Below are 19766 nucleotides of genomic sequence, written 5' to 3'. Positions count from 1 at the left end.
TCAAGGGACAGTGTCAAGGAGACACTGTCCTTCAGTGTTACTACTCTGAAGATGCCTGCCACAGTTGCTGGCGAAACGTCAGGAAAGAAAATTCCAAGACCACGGTTACACAGCCCGGATAACCTACAAGAACCAATGAACTCTGACCGTGAAAGCCTTCGACAATATCATCAGTTATTATTTGGTTATGGATATTTTGGGTAGCCAAACTGAAACAAAGGCTAAGAACAGACCCTGAAACCAGAGAACTCGAGTAAGAAATAAAAACAGGTTCATGCTTCTCTAACCTATTACTTTTCAGAACAAGTGAAACAGGTGTTAGATTTACTCAAAATATATGTTTGAAGACTTGGGGCTCTTTCACACATCCTGAATATTGCACATTCAATGCACTTTGCAGCTGGATTTTACTGTATGAAAGGGCAAAATCCACTTCCAAACCATCACTAAAGTGCATTGAAAGTAGATTGAAAGTGCATTATTCGGGATGTGTGAAAGTGCCCTAGGTAAAGATTAAACGGAACAGGATTGCAGTCTAAAACTGGAAAATGTATTCCAGTTATGTTTAACCAAAAAATTCTCATAATTATTATAAAATAATGCTTTTAGTATAAAAATATGTTGCCTCTCCTGCTCCCTCAGTTCCTTCTCCTTCTTTAAAAGAACGATAGGCACATTTGTGGTCTGACTACACTGAAATATTAGAAAGCATTTTACAAGAAAAGCCTTTGTCAATGCTGCCCCAGATTGCTAGAATAAATTAGTAGACTCACTATCCATTTGTTCATTATGACTTTAAAATGCATTTGGACACTTATCAGTTTCAGAAAGTGGTTGCTTAGTATGATTCACTTAGGTGAGGGTCTGTAAAGCAAGAAAGCCAGGCTGCTGTAGTAATAATAAGGGTTTTCTTTCCTCTCCTTCATGCTGCTCCAGCAAGGGAGGAAGTCATGATTACATATAAAATCCACCCACAACATTGTGCTTTGAATAGCAGCACATAATAGGTTTAGGACAGCCACCTATTTTCTTCCTGGAAAAATGTCTACGTCTTAATGGATGCATGGCAGGCAGAAATTCAGTCGATGCAGCTTTTCCCAATCCTACAAAAGTTACAGAATCAGAAGTTCAAGGAGATGTATAAAAATACAATAAGAATATTTCATCCTTCTTCCAAGGAAGGTGGGGGAGAATGTTTCCCTTGGATGGATTTAAAACTTTATTACAGTCCGCTACCAGCACAAAAACAGGTACAGGGAATAAACAAAAGGGGAGGGGGGAGAATGTTTGTGTTTTCTTCTCTACAGTTTTATTTATGTTTGTCTTGCTCTTCTCCAAGAAGCTCAGGATGGCATATATCATTACCTCTCTCCATTTTATCTTCACATAAACTCTGGAATATGTACCTGGATCCCCTAGGAATCTACTTTCACGCAATATAACCACTACACCATGCTGGCTCTTACAACAACTTTATGAGGTAAGATAGGCTGAGAAAGTGACCAGCCCAAGGCTACCCACTGAACTTCTTGTAAATTGTCTTGAGAATATGTTGTGTTGGAAAGCAAGCTATAAATGTTGTAAATAAGTAATGGGGAAATTACAAAGATAACCAAGGACTCCCAGCAGCACAGCTATCAAAGTCCCCGCTCCTGACTTTCTCAGTAGCTTTTTACACAGAGTGGATATTTTTCACCATGTTACCATAATTTATTAATTTTATTAATTTTATTAATAAAAAATTACCCCACCCTTTCCTCACTACAGTATTTTTAAAAAGATTATCATTTATTTTGGTATTTGTTTCCTATATATATATATATATATATATATATATATATATATATATATATATATATATATATATATATATATATATATATAATTGGTGGGGTACAGAAAGGAAAAACGTGTGTGTGTGTAAAATGTTGAATATATAAAAACAATATAGCAGTTTCCGTTGGAAGATAAACTCAGTCAAATACAGCCAATGTATTAATCAAATATAGTACCCTGTGTTTAAATATAAAATGATTATAGAAATGTGGATATAGAAATGTAAATATCATCCAGATTATCTAGGTATGGCATATAAAAGTTTGAGATTTGCTTACCAGATAGTTAAGACATATTAGGTGAAATATTACCTATTATACATTTTTTAACTAGTCAGTACGTCATATTTACCTAACTAGAAATCATGTAAGTGTAAAATGACTCCCACTTTTCATCAACTTGTTCTATACATTCGTTAAACTTTGGATTTAGCGCAAAAGTCATTTTTGCCATACTGGCATAGTCCAGCAGTTTTTCTTTCCAGTCTTCTATTTCGGGTATTTGCATTTGCTTCCAAGTTCTTGCCAGAACCGTCCTAGCTGCAGTTGTAGCATACTTAAAAACGTCATGAAGTTTCAGAGGCAGGTTTGGTGGCACCATGCTGAGTAAATAGTATTTAGGGTCTAGTGTTATTTTCATTCTTAATATCATCTGAAGTTCTCGATGGACCTTTTTCCAGTACATTTGTAGTTTAGGACATGTCCACCAAACATGGAAATAGGAGCCATCCGTATCTTGGCATTTCCAACAAACACCTTTTTTTCCAGGAGAAGTCATCTGGGAGACCATGTTTGGAGTCAGGTACCATCTATAAAATGTTTTGTACCAATTTTCTTTCACTTCTTGACACACAGTGTATTTCAGTTCAGAGGTACAAAGTTTTTCCCAAGATTCCATATTAATCATTTCACCGAAGTTTTGCATCCATTTAATCATATTGGTTTTTACTTGTTCTTCCTCTGTGTCATATTTCAAGAGAAGCTTATAATTTTTTTTTGTTTCCTAATAATATGTGGTGAGCTAACATACGTAAATGGTCTCCACACTGTACCAGACAGCTGCCATGTTGAATGATTTCACAGGAACTTCCAACTGGGGGCTATAATGTATAAACCTGCCCTAAACCTAATCTCTTCTCTTTTGGATTGGCTGATGTATACTATAGAGAACTCATCGGCTTCCCAAGAGAAGGGCTCAGTTTCCACTGTGAAACAATGCCTCTGTGTAGACTATTTGTATAGCACTACAGACAACATGTTTGAATTGCTGTCCCTATGGAATCAGTGTTTTGACAGGGATGGGGAGGCACACAAACACACACACAAGGAAGAATGGAAGCCACAAAAACAAGTTTACAGCAAGCAGCACTCTGAGCTATTCCATGCTCAATGGGGGAAATACCCGTGTACTGAGAAACATGATATAAATGTTAAGGATCCCACCCTGGGGTCTCCACAAGTCAAAGCCTATCTTTTGTGTGTCATGATGGCACAATAATTTTAGAATACAAATGGAGAATCACCAGTTGTAGAAGCCAAGAATCCCCCCATTGTTTCCCCCTTCTAAGTGTGACCATCTCAGAAGTCATCTGAGGTGAACAACATGAGTTGTGGTGGTTCCATATCTAATAACCATTATGAAAATAGAGATACAGCTGAACTAAATAGGATTAGAAAATGAAAAATGTGTTATGACACCATCATAAAGGAATGGGGTTGCCATATTTTTTGCCATTGTGCCTTTAAAAATAGAATAAGTGCCGCTTTCCCATCATCGCATTTCCATGCTATCTAACGCTGCATCTATTATACTATTTGATGAGGCCATATGCTCTGGAAAGTCAAAGGAACAAGAAAAAAAAAAGCTGGATTTCTTCTGGTCACTGTAAGTAGTGCTGTTTTAGACCTTGTTGTTGCCAGTCTGTACAGTATGGGAGATGGGAAGGGTTAAATGTTAAATGGCTGCCTGATTGCCTGTGAGCAAACAAGTGAAACATGGCAGATAGTGATGAGTAATGGGTGTTAGATGCAGTAGATTGAACAGGAGCTAATTAGCAAGTATAAGAAGGAATGTCATCACCTAGATTCTTTCCATTCTGCATCCCTCGATTCCTCACTCTGCCTGTCCTTAGATGCCCTCAGTTGAGAAGTCAACTGGTGGAGGATGTAATGTGGTCATGATAATCATTTGTGTTATTAGATGATTTTTAAAAAGCCTACAAATAGTGGCAGAATTGTGGGTATTCGTTTTACAGCCAACTTCAGATGTGGCACTATCTTGGAAAGTTAACAAATCCCAATACAATAGCTGTACAAAACCTTTTGGTGTCTTTCATTTTCAGTCATATTTACGGTTTGAATAAATATTGAAAACAAAAATTTTATCATGAGAGTCTAATCTTCATGCATCTTTCTGGATATGCTACTTAATGACTTAACCCACCAAAACAGGAAAAATGCTAGTCTAAGAGATGATGGTGAAAAGCAGTTTACACATATAGACCGGTCATTGTGCATCCTCGGTCAAGATCCAAATGAAAGTTGCTTTTTAACAATATTTTTGTACTGCTTTGCCACCACAAGGCAGTTTATGGATTAAAATCAAACATGAATACAACTCAGTAATGCCCCCCAAAGCAATGATTTTAAACAGAGCCTAAAAATGATTGAGAGTTCTAAAGCAATTATGTAAAAAAACTCATCAACAGCAATATAAGAAACAGTCTTTAAAAGTTATTTGGTATTAAATATCTGGTAAAATAAATTTTAAAAAATCTTCACATGCCTCTAACAAGATGCCTGAGGAAGAAAGAGCCCCAAGCGGTAACTGGTTGAACAATACTGTGGAGACCACCAAAATGCCATCCTCATAGTAGATGCCAGTCTTGTGTTAACCTGAGATGGTATTCTGAGTCCTCGATTCCTGTGATATTATGAAGCCAGACTGCTTAGGGCTTTGAAATTAAAATTTTTATCTATATATGTATAAGAAACCAATGTAGTTCTGTAACATTGGTATAAAGTGCTCTTTCTAGCTCATTCATACCTAAGATAGGCAGAAGTGTTCTTGGACAGTCTTCAAGGGCAGCCTCACACTCATCTTATTACAAGTCTAATGTTGAAGTCAGCAAGGCATGGATGACAGTAATAATGATTCCAGTAGCGGCACATCCCTAGTGGATAGGGTTGATCAACTTAAGATGATAAAAGTTGTTCTTCTTAAATAAATTTTGTTTTTTCATGTTCCATTAACAATGTTAAGAACATAAGAAAGGCCATTCTGGATCAGACCAAGGCCCATCAAGTCCAGCAGTCTGTTCACACAGTGGCCAACCAGGTGCCTCTAGGAAGCCCACAAACAAGGCATGCTCATCTGATCCTAGAGAGAATAGGTATGCATCATGACTAGTATCCACTTTTACTAGTAGCCATGAATACCCCTCTCCTCCATGAACGTGTCCACTCCCCTCTTAAAGCCTTCCAAGTTGGACGCCATCACCACATCCTGGGGCAGGGAGTCCCACAATTTAACTATGATCCTTCAGGGAGAGTGCAATCCCATCCACAGTGGGCATGTTTTTGCTAACTAGTTCCCCAACTCCTTTACCTTGTTAATCTCTATGTTCTCTAGATTAACTTTCAGTCTATTCATCCTCATCCCATCCAATATCATCTGCAGGCCCATGTTCAAGATCTCAATTTCCTCACATAGAGCGGATGACAATGAAAATATAGAGCTATATTTGTTGCACTCAAAAATACCAATGACATTGTATTTTGTATCTCCTGTCCAGCAAATAATACTAATAAGGTAATGCAAGTTGGCCAACCTTCTCAGAGAATTCTAAAATATTGATGCACTACCTACAGATATTGATCTGGGGAATTTTTACAAAGGCCACTGTGGAATGGAAAAGAATTCTTCAAAGGAGAGCTAAGTGGTACAAAAATGTGCATTATAGTACAAGTCTTCTAAGCAAGAAAGAGCAAGAAAAAGAAAATGAGCAGAAGACAGAGCTAATGAGCAAAAATCGATTTTGACAAACTGTTGTGAGAGTCAATCAAGTTCACACATGATGTAAGATGTGTGAGTCCCCCCCCCCCATGTTTGGTTTCACTTTGCAAGCCAATTTTTAATATTGCAGCCTTTGAGATACAAAAGGTCTGATCCTGTACAACCGAAGAACAAAAGGCTAAACTCTTCAAAGGTAAATTATGACAGCATGATACCACTGGTTGGGCAAGGAACCCACTTTCCAGCTGTGATAGTTGTTGGCAATAAATTATTTGGAAGTTATTTGCCAAGAGTTGCTGACTGTCTCAGGACCAGACCCTCCACTGCCACCATGGGAGACAGTTCCCAGAGTCTCCAACCCCACTGCCTGAGAGCCTGGCAGCCTCCTGGGCAACAACACAAAGCCCTTACTTGACACCTCAACTCCAGGTGCAGGTGGAGAAACCAACTGAAGCCCAACACTGGAGTGGTCCAGAGAAGACAGCATCCTCAGCAGAAGCTAGGGTGCAACCAGAGAGGCCTGCACACAAAGGCAAACCAGAATAGAAGCTAGGGCAGGGCCAGAGAAGCCTACTCCAGGGCAAGTAAGCTTAACAGCAGCCCAGGCCAGAGGCCCTGGTTTGGGAAGATTACGGAAAAGCAGGGGACTGAGGGCTGGCAGCCCAGCCCACCCATGCCTTGGCATAACCAATACGGCAGGAGGATAGGCATCTGGGAGGGAGGAGCTATCAGACCAGTAGGAGGGACAGGAGAGGAGAAAATCACCACCTGCCCTCAGAGAGAGGCCGGGTATGCCCAGGGAAGGGATGGGGCTAATTGGACCTTTAAGGGCAGGTTCCTGGGAATGGCCAAGGAGGAGAGGATACAGCTCTTATGTGGCAAGCGCTCTGGTCCTGGGGATAAAGGAGATGGTAATGCAACCCCATTCCCTTTGCCATTCTGATGCCTGGGGAGACCGACTGGAGATAACCAGCAAGAGGGCTGACGGCAAACCAATAGAGCTGGAGAGGGAGGAGCCTCACAGTATTATTAAAAGAACTGATGAAGCCTGTCTAATATTCAAAACTGTGGTCAAGACTAAAATGTCTTCAGGCTATGCCATTACTAAGGCTAGCTCATATGACATCGACCTAGAGCCATGGCATTCTCCATTGTGGCTCCTGCTCTGTGGAATGGACTTCCTGAAGAGGTGAGGGGGTCCCCTCCTTGGAGATCCTCAGGAGGTGCTACAAAGCCTTTCTTTCTTTCTTTCTTTCTTTCTTTCTTTCTTTCTTTCTTTCTTTCTTTCTTTCTTTCTTTCTTTCTTTCTTTCTTTCTTTCTTTCTTTCTTTCTTTCTTTCTTTCTTTCTTTCTACAAAATCCAGAAAAAACAACAACGGGGGTGGGGGGAACTCAAAATCCATCAACTAAATAGATTTTTTTAAAATTAAAAAATTAAGGTATACATAAAGTAGAGACAAAAATATAACAACCTTGGTGGCAGATCTACAAATATGTTTTCTATAAACATCCATTGTTTATAGAGGGGGTATTTATCCATTGATTTATCCATTGATTTAACAGAGGGGGTATTTATCTCTCCAATACTGTAACAGACGTCTTTTAGTTGTAGTAAGGGCACAGAGAGTCCATTTTCATTAACCATCGGCCTCCAAGAGACAGACAAATAGTTTAAAAATATATCAGCATCCTCAAAAATCAGTGAACATTCTAATACAAAATTGATATGAATAATAACTTCTTCCCAGAAAAACCAAATGACTGGACATGCCCAAAGCACATGATTAAGGGATGTGTCCTGTGAGTTACAATGTCAACAGTTAGACACTACTCAATCCTTTGCTAAAGAGATGTTGTGGTGTCCAGTATATCCTAAACATAATTTTTTGCTGAATAAGTTGCAACTTAAGATCCACTGAGAAAGCAGGTATAACCTTTAAGGCCGTATCCAATTTCCTTGGCAAAATAGGGCAATCTAGCTCCTTTTCCCATTCATTCCTGACACTCTGCATATCATATCTATTGACTTCCAATATTTATAGAAAAATATTGTAGGTTTCATTTTCAACCTTGATTTCCAGAAGCAAAGGGGTCCCTGAGACATTTAATGCCACAGGGCCTTATTTAGATACCAACAGTTGTTGCAATTGTAAATATTGCCTTTCAACAGAAGTTGAAAAGATCTCAGCTGAGAAAATAATCATAATCTATCAATTGGTCCAACTGAAAAAAAATCCCCTTTTGGTCCAAGCCTTCAAAAAAGGGTTCTTCCCAATTTTTATGTCTGGATTGGTTCATAGTATTAATTTAGCATTTGAAAACAGATCATATTGATATTGTCATGACATTATGCACCACTGCTCTCTAGATTCAGAAATTGCAGGAGGAATGAGATTCATTCTAGCATAAGTAGAACCTAATGCATTCCACTTAGAGACGAGCACCAGACAAGAAGCCTCCAAAAGAGCCCAAGATGGATAGTCCAACTGCAAGAAACAATCCCAATAATTAGTACAAATTAACAAATATGCCTGATGATAAATCCTCCTTCACTGAATGGAAGCTTCATCCTCTTTAAAGAACTATCAGGTGGTAAAAAGCCCCACATAAATTTACAGAACAAAGTATTAATTTTATTAATATAGCTGCAAGGTATATAGAAAGGAATTGCATGTAAAATATAAATAATCCTAGGTATAATATTAATTTTGAGTGTGTTTACTTTGCCCCATAAAGACAAGTTTAAGGTTGCCCATCTGTCCAAATCCAAAGATATATCAGCAATATATATCAAATCCAAAGATATATCAGCAATATATATCAGATATCATACTCCAAGATAAGTAATGACATTTGGGCATCACTGAAAATGCCCATAGGCAAATACACTCCATGATATATCAGTAGCATCAACACAGATTTTGCCCAATTAATCGAATATCCATACAAGTCCCTGAAGGTATTAATCATATTCATTAACACAGGAATGGAAGACTGGGGTTTTGAAATAAATAATAAAGATAATCTGCATAAAGAATAACTTTAAATTCCAAAGAGTTAGGTACAAAACCATGAATATTATTACTTTGTCTCATAGCACAAGCCAGAGGTTCCAGACATAGCTGAAAAATAAGAGGAGAAAGAGGGCACCCCTGTATCGTACCCTTCTCAAAATGCCATTAGTCAACACCCTGGTTCTGGGAGATGAATAAAGAATTCAAATTCACTTTAAAAATAAATGAGGAAAACTGAATTTAGTCAATGTAGCCATGATAAATTTCCAGTATATTTTGTTAAAAGCTTTTTCAGTGTCAAGTGAGAAAATGTTGCTAGTTCATCTGACTCAGCACTCTCTGCTGGAGGGAGCTCATTATTTCCATTGCTGTCAGCTGGCAGTGATCTTCATAGTGCTTGTAATCTAGCACTCCTTCTAAGCTTCAGTAGGAATGTTCTGTACCTTTGGTGCCACTGTTCCAGTGGCTGTGGACAGGTGACACAGGTGCTGTACACAGGTGAGTCCCCTGCCCTGCATGGGGGACATTCATCTATTGGTTCCTGCTCAGCTTGCTGCTGTTTTCTCTTCCACTGCCTGCAGCTTCAAAGTCCTCTTCATCTGAGGAAGCTCAGCAGGCTGCCCCATGACACCCTTCCAGCCCGGTAATGCCCCCTTCCAAAATCCCAGTGCTGCACCAGGTTTTTTCTGGCACAGCATCAATGTTTTCTATGGGTTTTTTTTTACCCATTTTTTAATTTTAACTTTTAAAAATGGGGTTTTAAGCCTTGCGGCAGCCAGGAGACCTCTTTGGAGATGCTCGGCGGCACCTTGGCCATGCTGTCCCCGGCTGCTGCAACGCTCAGGAATGAGCCGATAGCCTCCAACTCCCTTCCAGGGGTATAAATATACCCTCTTTCGCCACAGCAAAGTGCTGGTGCTTTTCCTGGATCCAAGGTGCTAGCCACAATACTTGCATGTATTGTTTTCCTTTCTTTGCAAATAGTGCAGGTCGTTACTTGTTTCCACGCAGCTGCCTCTATCTGGAACCTTGCTCCCTGGAAGGTAAATATAATTTCCCCTGGGAACCTTCAATCCTTGCTACCACCCCCTTTTCCTTTATTTTCTTAGCTCTGTGTGTATTGGGATTTATGCACGTGTGCAACAAATTTGATTAATCTCTCTAAAACCCTTAAAATTCATAAAAATGCTTCTTTATTGAGAACCTTTTCCACTGGTATGCTCATCTGGCATAGAAATTGGTTTTAAAGGTCCCCACGCCAACCTCTTGCAAAGTAAAGCTTTACCAGTCTCTAGCTAATTTCCCCCAGTAAAAGTAAAATATCTCTGCTTGGTGTAACAATAGTATATTATTTAGTTCATATTTAATGTTTTGCAGTTCCTGATAAAAATCTAGTGTGGGAGATATGGCAAATTGACTTAACAGATATTTCTATCTGTCTTTCAAAGTTACTTCTTTCATTTCTCTAAACTTCTAATGAGAAGGATATGCAATGATTCTCCCTCTAATAAAATCATCCCATTCAATAGCATGAGTAGTAGCTGTTCCTTGATTAATATTAAAATATTCTGATAGCACAACAATCATCTGATTTTTAAAAGTCTTATAATCAAGAAGAGAAATATTAAAATGCCATAAACCAGGTGGTCTAACCCAGTCTGGAAACTAAAGGCCTAACAATATGGGGGTATAGTCAGAAATAATTATAACACCTATATCACAGGCAATAATATGGGGCATCTGAAAAGCTGAAACAAGCAAATGGTCTAACCAGAAACAATTATGATGCACAGAAGAAACAGAATTATAATCTCTGCCCATTGGGTGCAATATACACCAGTAATCAATCAAACCTAGTTCAGCCATATAGCCTTTGAGTGTAGATCTTACCAATGAATATTCTTTGCTTGAGGGTATACTTTGATCCAAAGCTGTGCCTAGAATGTCATTAAAATCTCCCCCCCACACTAGAGTGGCCAGGTCCCAGGGAAGGGGGGGTAGAAGCTGTTTTTATCATAAAGTTTTGCCCAAATACCACAGCATCTCCCCTGTTGTCGCTTGTGTGATGACGCCACTTCCAGAAGTGATGTCATCACACCGGCGACGTCAAGACCCCTAGGCCTCATTTTAAGCCTGGTAAGACCCCCGCTAGCCAGCTGGAAAGTGCTGGGGGAGGGGGCCCAAAGTAGGGGATTCCCCCACCCCTGGTAGGGATCTGGAAACCCTATCCCCCACCAACAGATAGTCATCTATAAAATTTACCAAGTGGCTGAAACACTGATGAAACATGTCTGGAGAGTCCACATTTGGACCATACATATTAATCATAACAATAATAGAATCAGACGTTTTCACCACCAAAAAAATAAAGAAACCACTTGGATTTGTAATCACTTGCTGAATCTGAAAAGAAACGTGTTTGTTTGTCAATATAGCAACACCTTTAGATTGATTAGATGTATCTGCTTCACCAACCCAATTCTTACACAAATAACAGCCCATTCCTGAGCCTAAAGGACGAAAGTCCTTAGGAGGCCATGAAAAGGCTGCATTGGTGTTTGGGCCCCCTGTGCTGTTGCCCATGCCACTTACATCGCCCAGGGTGGCACGGATGCTTACGGGGGGGGGGGGAGAGAGACACGCGTCATCCTCCTAGTGTTGCTGCAGCAGTGCCACCCAGGGTCACCGGGCACAGCCTCGCGCCTGTGTCCGGACAGCGCTCTTCCATGCGCTGTCCTCCCGGGGCATTCCTGGGCCATTCCCATGGCGTTCCCACACCAGGCCAGGGGAGGAGCCGCCTTTAGGCAGCCTCCTAAGCCCTTTTGGCCCAGGAACACCCCTTTTCACTTTCCCGGACATACGCCACCTTTTGAGGTGGCATATCCCCATGCAACCCAATGGAGTGGTTGCATGGGTTTTCCAGGGAAGGTTTTTGGCCTCGGGGGGGGGGGGCGTTGTGCTGCCTCCAGTCACTGGCACAGCCCTTCCCCTCAGGAATGGGCTGTGAGTCTTACCCTTTGCAAATATGAGGGTGTTTGTTTGTTTTTTGTAAAAAGCCATATCAGCTTTAAGATCTTTTCACTTGGAAATTGCCTTTTTATGCTTATTGTAATCCCACAATTTTCAATTCCCATTCATAAAAAAATTACAAAGTATTATATAGAAAACCTTACTATCTATAAAATATGTAGTCAAAACAAGTAAAAAAAATACATATAATGTAAAAGCTTCTAAGACGAGCAAAATAGAGGACAATATTTCTGTAAACTAACCACCAACTATGCAACAAAACTATTTCCATCCATATCCTAAAAGAAAATGCCATATCCGAAATTAGAGATAAATCAGAGTTTGAGAAGCTGATATTACAAGATAAAACTCCAACTTCAAAAATATATACAATTATACTGAAAGATAAATTAAATCAAACAACGGGATATTGGGATAAATGGAACACTTACTTAGAGCGTTAAGTGACCAAGAATGGGAACACATTTTCACAAAGGGATTAGATTTTACAGTCAGTATACAAATGAGAGAAAATCTAATAAATATGGTATATATGTGGTATATAACCCCACTTAGATTAAGTAAAATCCATAAATCAGAAAACAACAGCTGTTGGTACTGTGATAGAAAACAAGCAGATTTTATACACATGTGGTGGAAATGTGAGAGAGCTATATCATTTTGGTTTGAAATAGTGAAATGTCTAACTGTTGGAATGCAGGTGGATATTCCATGTAAACCTGAGATATTCTTGTTAAATCTGGTACCTAATCTAGCTAAAGATCAACTTTGTATGGTGTTACATATGATAACTGTGGCTAGAACAACCTTTGCCAGTCACTGGAAACAAAAATCAACTCCAAAGATAGAGGAATGGCTGGTTACAGTTAAAGAAATATATGTTTTAATTAAGCTAACAGCATTTCAGAGAAATAGAGATACAATAAGTTTGGATTCGGTATGGTCACATACAATAAGTAAAATAGATAATTTAATAAATAAGGGCGGGAAAGAGGAATGCGGTGCGCTCAGTCAGGACGGAATGATGAATATAAAGTCATAGAAATAAGCTATAGCATGGGAGACTTGATCTTATTTTATTATATAATGTATATATGTATATATTATGTGTGTGTGTGTGTGTATGTATATATATATATAATTTTAAATTATGAAGACTGTCAGTAATTCTGCTTTTTTTAGTTGCTGTTATTGTCATTGTTTTTTCCTAATTTTTTTAAAAAACTATTTCCATCCCCCCTCAAAAGAAATCCAGTTGGAACCATGCCAGAACAACAGAACCTTCATTGTTAGTGTACTTATGTACTTGGAGCTTTTAGTACATGGGAAAGTGGGGGAGGGGTGAGAGAAGCAACCTATAGATATATAACCTTGGCCTCTTAGTCATAGACATCTATGTTAGAAATATTACCTTCTCTATGCCACTGTGCAAACTTTAAAAGGGAACTAAACAAATTCATGCAGGTTAGAGCTATCAATGGCTATTAGGCATGATAATTAAGTGGATCTTCCATGTTCAGAAGCAACATGCCACTGAATAACAGGTGTTAGAAAGGTGGAAACAGCAAAGGAGGGATATGGCCTTTATGAAGGGCTCCTGGGCTTCCTGGTGGCATCTGATTGGCCACTGTGGGAAACAGGAAGCTGATCTAGATGGACCTTTGATCGGACTCTGGGCTCTTATGTTGTTCAGTTTTAAATTTACCTACCAAGAGAGCAATATTTGGGGACAGTCAGATAAATGTGCACTGTATCTCCTGTCCCTGTGAACGAATTGAAGATGTTCAACTGTGGGAATTGAGAGAGTGAAGACAAAGACTCGGTGTCAAGGAAAACAGACCTCTGGTCTCAGAGCTGCGTTTTATTTATAGGAAGCAGTAAATACTAACTTGTAAGTTGCAACTGTTATGAGTAACCATGGTAGCGGCAGAGATAGCAAACTAGGTCATACAAGCCTTTGTCTATTGTTCTACCCCCCCCTCTACAGAGGAGGGGCAGTCTTCAGTGACGTGGTCTGCCAGCCATCACCTGACTGCCCCACCAAGGCCGTGCATGGTATAGCGGCAGTTTGCCAACTCGCTAAACACGGCCTAGTGGTCATAGCGGTGGTCTGCCAGCGTCGCCAGAGGGCCACAACCCTACACTTCCCCCTTTTTCGTTTTAAGCTGATGATATGCATAATACAGAAAGTGACGTTGCACATGCTCCTTAGAGAAAGCACACATATTGTAAAGACCAGGAAGACATTGGACAAAGCACCCCAATGCAATAAAACCAGCAATGATTCCAAGTAACGCTAAAAAAGTTGCTCGCAGCCACCCAAAGTCAGGTAGCCAGCTGGTCAACCAATCAAAAAGACCAGGAGCTCCGGAAGTAATAACATTGTTAGTGAGCATATGACGCAATTTCTCCAGCTCGTCCTCAATGGTTTTGTTGAGGTCATGGAATGTGACTTTGCAACCTGCCTGACCAACAATTTTACAAAACCCACCTTGACGAGCCAGGAGAAAATCTAAGGCAAAGCGATGCTGCAAGGTGATTTGATGCAATTCAGAAATCTCTTGCTGTAAATCATGAATTAAGCGGCTTGTAGCATTAACAGTCATTTCCAACCTACAAGTGAGGCCTAAGATGGAACGGCGGTTCTCCTGGGCAATGATCCCTGGGTAGCTCCCCAGAGTCAAAATCCCAGTAAGACCAGCCCCTATGGCGCGACCCCAGTCGCTTCCCCCACTGAGTTGGGTGTCCACAATAACCTCATCGGAACACCCGGGGCCAAGGGGGGCCGCTGCGGCACGCCTCACTTTGTGATTGGCTAAAGGTGTCCCAGAAGCATCCAGGACTTGGACTGGCAAGGTAAGATACCCAAGAGCTGCACACTGATATTTTCCAGGATGATAGTTGGTAGCCCACCCTGACCCCCAAAAGAACCAAAGGTTGGGGTCTCGGATGAGCCAATTGCCACAAATGCTTCCGGATGTGAGCAGGGAAGCATTTGGGGAAAACATCGGTAAACGGTGATACAACTGTTGTGTGGTAGTGTTCATGAGATGGAGATTGGGTTGGAAAGAAGAGTTAAAGGTACCCCAAAGGTAAAAACGGTCAGAACAAGCAGTATAATTGGCTGCATTATTTCCCCACATCTGATCAGCAGCAGTCTTATAAGTCCAGTGGGAAAACAGAGGATTGCTAGCATAACATCAGAAGCACAACCCAGGTAGGTAGCGATGAAAGCGAAACCTTTGGAAAGGAGTACTGTTCCAGTGAGGGTCAGTGGTGGAGGCAAACAGCATGGAGTGGTTCAAATGTTGTAGTTCAGACAGAACCAGTTCAGGAGAGTTAAAGGGAGTAGGCAAAAAGGACATAGCAGAGGCAGAGAGAGGAGGCTCATAAATCAGAGAAACGTTCTTGCCATGAAAAGCAAACATGTAAGAAGCATGACGAACCCATAAGTTCGGAGTAGAGGACTCATGCTTGACCCCCTGCACCCCAGAGCTCAGGAGGCATAAACATAAGACGATCATAACTGAGTTCACAGTCAGCTGGGCAAACACAGCAGCCAGAAAGTTCTCTGGGGTCATGGGCAGGTGCTGCTTAGCCAACTCCAGTTGAGCTTGCTCAGACAAGCGTTTGATGGCCCCCCAAGTTACTGGAGGGCTCGCTCTGCGACGACCACGACGCCTCTCGGCCATGGGCTCAGGGTCCACCAACTGAAGGCGGAAGTGAGGAATCAGGTTGGCCGGAGGACTCGGGTCTGGAGGACTCAGGTTGGGGAGATCCTGCTGCCACGCCATGAAGATCAGGGCGAACACACCGTGCAGGCACCCACAACGGTCCAGTAGATGTTTGGACTGCGGCGTAGCCCCGGCCCCACGTGATGAGAGGCACCGGCCCATGCCAAAGGGGGTCGGGGAGACGGCGGTAGCGCACCAGGGGCTGTGGCAGCGGCACGTCAGTCTGGAAGTGCCGCTGAGTCCTAGTAACAAATTTTGAATTAAAAGAGAGAAGGTTAAGATGGTTGAGGGTAAAGAGAGCCTGAGCAAGTAGGCCCTCTTTGTCCAAGAGGGAGAGGCCAACTCCCCCTTGTTTTTTCAATTTGTCAAGCATTCTTTTGAGAGTGCCATTGGCACGTTCCACGATGGCTTGGCCCGTGGAATTATATGGGATGCCAAAGGTATGGCGCACTTGCCACCGATCACAAAAGGCAGCAAAGGCGGAGGAACAATAGGCAGGGCCATTGTCCCGTTTTCAGAGCAGAGGGAACACCCATAACCGAAAAGGCACGAATTAAATGGGTGCAAACGTGCTTAGCCGTCTCACCCGTTTTGGGGAGTGGCAAATAGGTAACCAGAATAGGTATCTATGACCACATGGAGATATTTCCAGGGAGCAAATGGAGGAAATTGAGTAACATCCATTTGCCACAATTGATTGGCTCCAAAACCTCGAGGGTTGACACCAGTGGAAGGAAAGGAAGCCTGTCCAGAACACTGAGGACATTGCCGAATGATGGCAGAGGCTTCTGCAAGGGGCAAGTGAAATTGTTTCGCCAAGGCATTGGCGTTTTGGTGATGCATGGCATGGCTCTCAAGGGGGGAGAGAGCTGCATAGGAAACAAGGGAGTCAGCCCGTGCATTTCCTTCAGAAATAATGCCAGGAAAGGGCTGATGACTGCGGATATGAGCAACAAACAGCAATCCAGTGCGCTTTGCCAATTGATTGCGCAAAGCAATGAACAGACTCAGGAGATTGTCATCACAGGAAGGAGACACGTAGCTTCCTTCCACCTGAGAAAGACATTACACACATACAAACTATCAGAGATGAGATTGACTGCATCATGAGGGAAAAGACAAATTTTCAGAAGTATTTGAAAAAGTAAAAAAAAAGGACTAAGCAAAAGAAAAAAATGTGGAGATTTTTTATAATTTCCATTAATTTTAGTATAGAACTGCAAAACGCAAAAATAAAATGGGCCCATACAAAGGGACCCTAAAAGGACAAAAAATGTTAGAACTGCAGTTGACTTAAGCACAGAAAGTTATTTCCAAGGAACAATAGAACCTTTTAAACAACTAATTCTTTGGTCAGGAGATGCTACTGAAGGTCTTTGCCGTAGCAACGGGAGGGGAGTACAGCGAGCTGGCTGGCATAGAATTGTTGCAACTTTAAGAATGTGAACGTGTTTGTGTGCTGTGTAGGCACACTGAGTGAAGTGTGTAGCAGAGAAACAGAGAGCAGGAGAGAAAAAGAGGGGGAAAGGTTTATGGCATGCAGATCCAGAGGCCAAAGTGCCCTGGGTGTCACACCCACAAAGACAGCATAAACATTCAAATATATACATTTTAATGGCTGGTGGGAAACTTCTGCAGTTATTTGCTTCGATGCAGATGTAGTCCAATTAAACATAGTTACCACTGTAGAATCATTCACATTATTTATACAATCCATTTCTTTCACTGACTTTGTTATTAAGATTTCATCTTACCACGTGTACCATGAGCTGCAGTCTCATGTTCCCACCTTCCTTTGAAGAACTACATTGTAAATTCATTAGTTTCTCTACACTATTTGTACATATTATAACCTTCATAACTTCCACCAGAATAGTGACATGGGGGTGTCTCCCGGAATGGCCTGGAGAATCTCCCGGAATGGCCTGGAGATTCTCCCGGAATGGCCTGGAGATGTGATTTTTGAGCATCTGGTGCATGCTATTGCCGTTGCAGACACTTATGGATATTTTGGGAGTGTGAGGTGACCTAATAAGTCCACAAAAATGGACTTATAGACAATGTGACTGTTGAGTTTTAAAGGCAAAATATTTTTGATCCTGAGGCTGTAAGGTCAATGATAGCCATATTACGAGGGATCATGTTCTGTAGAAAGCCATGACAAGGCAAGGGCACGAGGCTTAGTCATTAGTGACTAAAGTAGCCTCCTAGTGAGACAAAAGGTCTCGTCCCCAAAGACTGACTTTAAGTGGGACGACAATTGGAGTCACGTACCCCACCTGCTGGTCAGTTGTGGTAGTGACAAGGAGAGGCCGAGCACTTTGCTGTGCCGGCGTGGAACCCCCCACCCCCCAGACAGCAGCTGACTGTTCTAGAGGCCAGGAGGGGTCCCAATCCTGAGGGGTGATCACAGAAACATTAGCACCAGTATCGAGAAGACCTCTTAATTTTTTACCTTGTACCTTATACTCACGAATTGGCTTCTGGTGCCAGATGTTCTCGGTGACCAAGGCAATCTGTAAGGAATCAGAAGAAAAATCCCCCTTGTCCACTCCCGAGGGCGGGAGCGGCACAAGGTGTGCACAGGAAGCACCTTCCTTTAAATTCAAAGGAAGAGCGCTCCAACACTGCAAAACAACAAATACAATTGTCCTGGACCACAACCTTGTCCGGTTGCACATTGATCCCCTGTTGCTGGGCTGCACAGGTATGTAAGGCCAGGTATGTGCCAGGAGGAGCCTCAGCACGCATGGAAACAAGGGCAACTTCACCAGGGAGGGTTTGTTGAAGTGCTTGTGCAACATAGAGTTAGGAGTGTTAGCACCACTCCCTCGGTAGGCTCCCCCACCGGGGGCTCGGCACTTATTCCTAAAGTGATTGGGCTTTTGGCAGTGAAAACAGTGAGATGGCATTTTTAAGCCGATTTACAAAACTTGCATATGACTCATTGGGACTTTGTTTCAAGGCAGAGAAAGATTTACGCAGGTGGATCTCCCTCCCACTCTTCGGAAAGATCCAGGTCCCCATTACAGCGGGCTGCCTGGACTGCCAACGCCACTTTTGATCGAGGCGGTGGACAAGCGGGAGAAGGAGATAAGGGAGCCAAAGACGAGGCTGCAGGGAGGAGAGCCGGATAGGGGGGCGGTGTCACCTCCATAGCAGGTTTCAAGAGCATGTTGTCCGCTGGCGTCCCAGCGCAGACAGCTCTATAAACCTTTTGCCAGGCAAGAATATATTGCACTGGTGCATGGGGCTCACCCTTCAAGTCCCTTCCTATCTGCTCCCAGTCCCCTGGTTTGAGAGTGCCTTCCTGGGGATACCAGGGACACTGACAATCAATCTCCCGTAGGAGATCCTTAAGGTCTGCTGTCGACACTGAGTCCCCGTTATGTCTCACCAATTGATAAAGTTCTTCAGCATGCTTTACCTGCTCTGAAGATAATGTTTCACCCATACTTACCAATGGGGGCCGAAGCCGAGGGGGCCGATGAGCCGTGGGAGCCAAAGAGCTGAGAGTACGCGTAAACCTTTTCCAGTCGTGGTAAGCAGGCGAGACCCAGTGAATCACGTCGAATCACGTCGGCGGCACCAGATGTGGGAATTGAGAGAGTGAAGACAAAGACTCGGTGTCAAGGAAAACAGACCTCTGGTCTCAGAGCTGCGTTTTATTTATAGGAAGCAGTAAATACTAACTTGTAAGTTGCAACTGTTATGAGTAACCATGGTAGCGGCAGAGATAGCAAACTAGGTCATACAAGCCTTTGTCTATTGTTCTACCCCCCCCTCTACAGAGGAAAGGCAGTCTTCAGTGACGTGGTCTGCCAGCCATCACCTGACTGCCCCACCAAGGCCGTGCATGGTATAGCGGCAGTTTGCCAACTCGCTAAACACGGCCTAGTGGTCATAGCGGTGGTCTGCCAGCGTCGCCAGAGGGCCACAACCCTACATTCAACCATAGCAATTGGAGAGGTCAATTGTCTGAAATATGGGAGATGTGCTGCATGCTGCTGACAAGCAAACAAAGTGTGCATGCAGGCGATCAAGATTAACTGAGTACTATGATCTGTCAAAAATGCGAAGACAAGTGTCACATTTATTATGTAAATCTGTTCCCTTTTTTGTCTAGCACAAATCTATG

This window comes from Euleptes europaea, chromosome 2 (genome assembly GCF_029931775.1).
Source record: "Euleptes europaea isolate rEulEur1 chromosome 2, rEulEur1.hap1, whole genome shotgun sequence".
NCBI lineage: Eukaryota > Metazoa > Chordata > Lepidosauria > Squamata > Sphaerodactylidae > Euleptes > Euleptes europaea.
The sequence above is the reverse complement of the archived record's forward strand: the minus strand, read 5'-3'. Positions refer to the sequence as shown.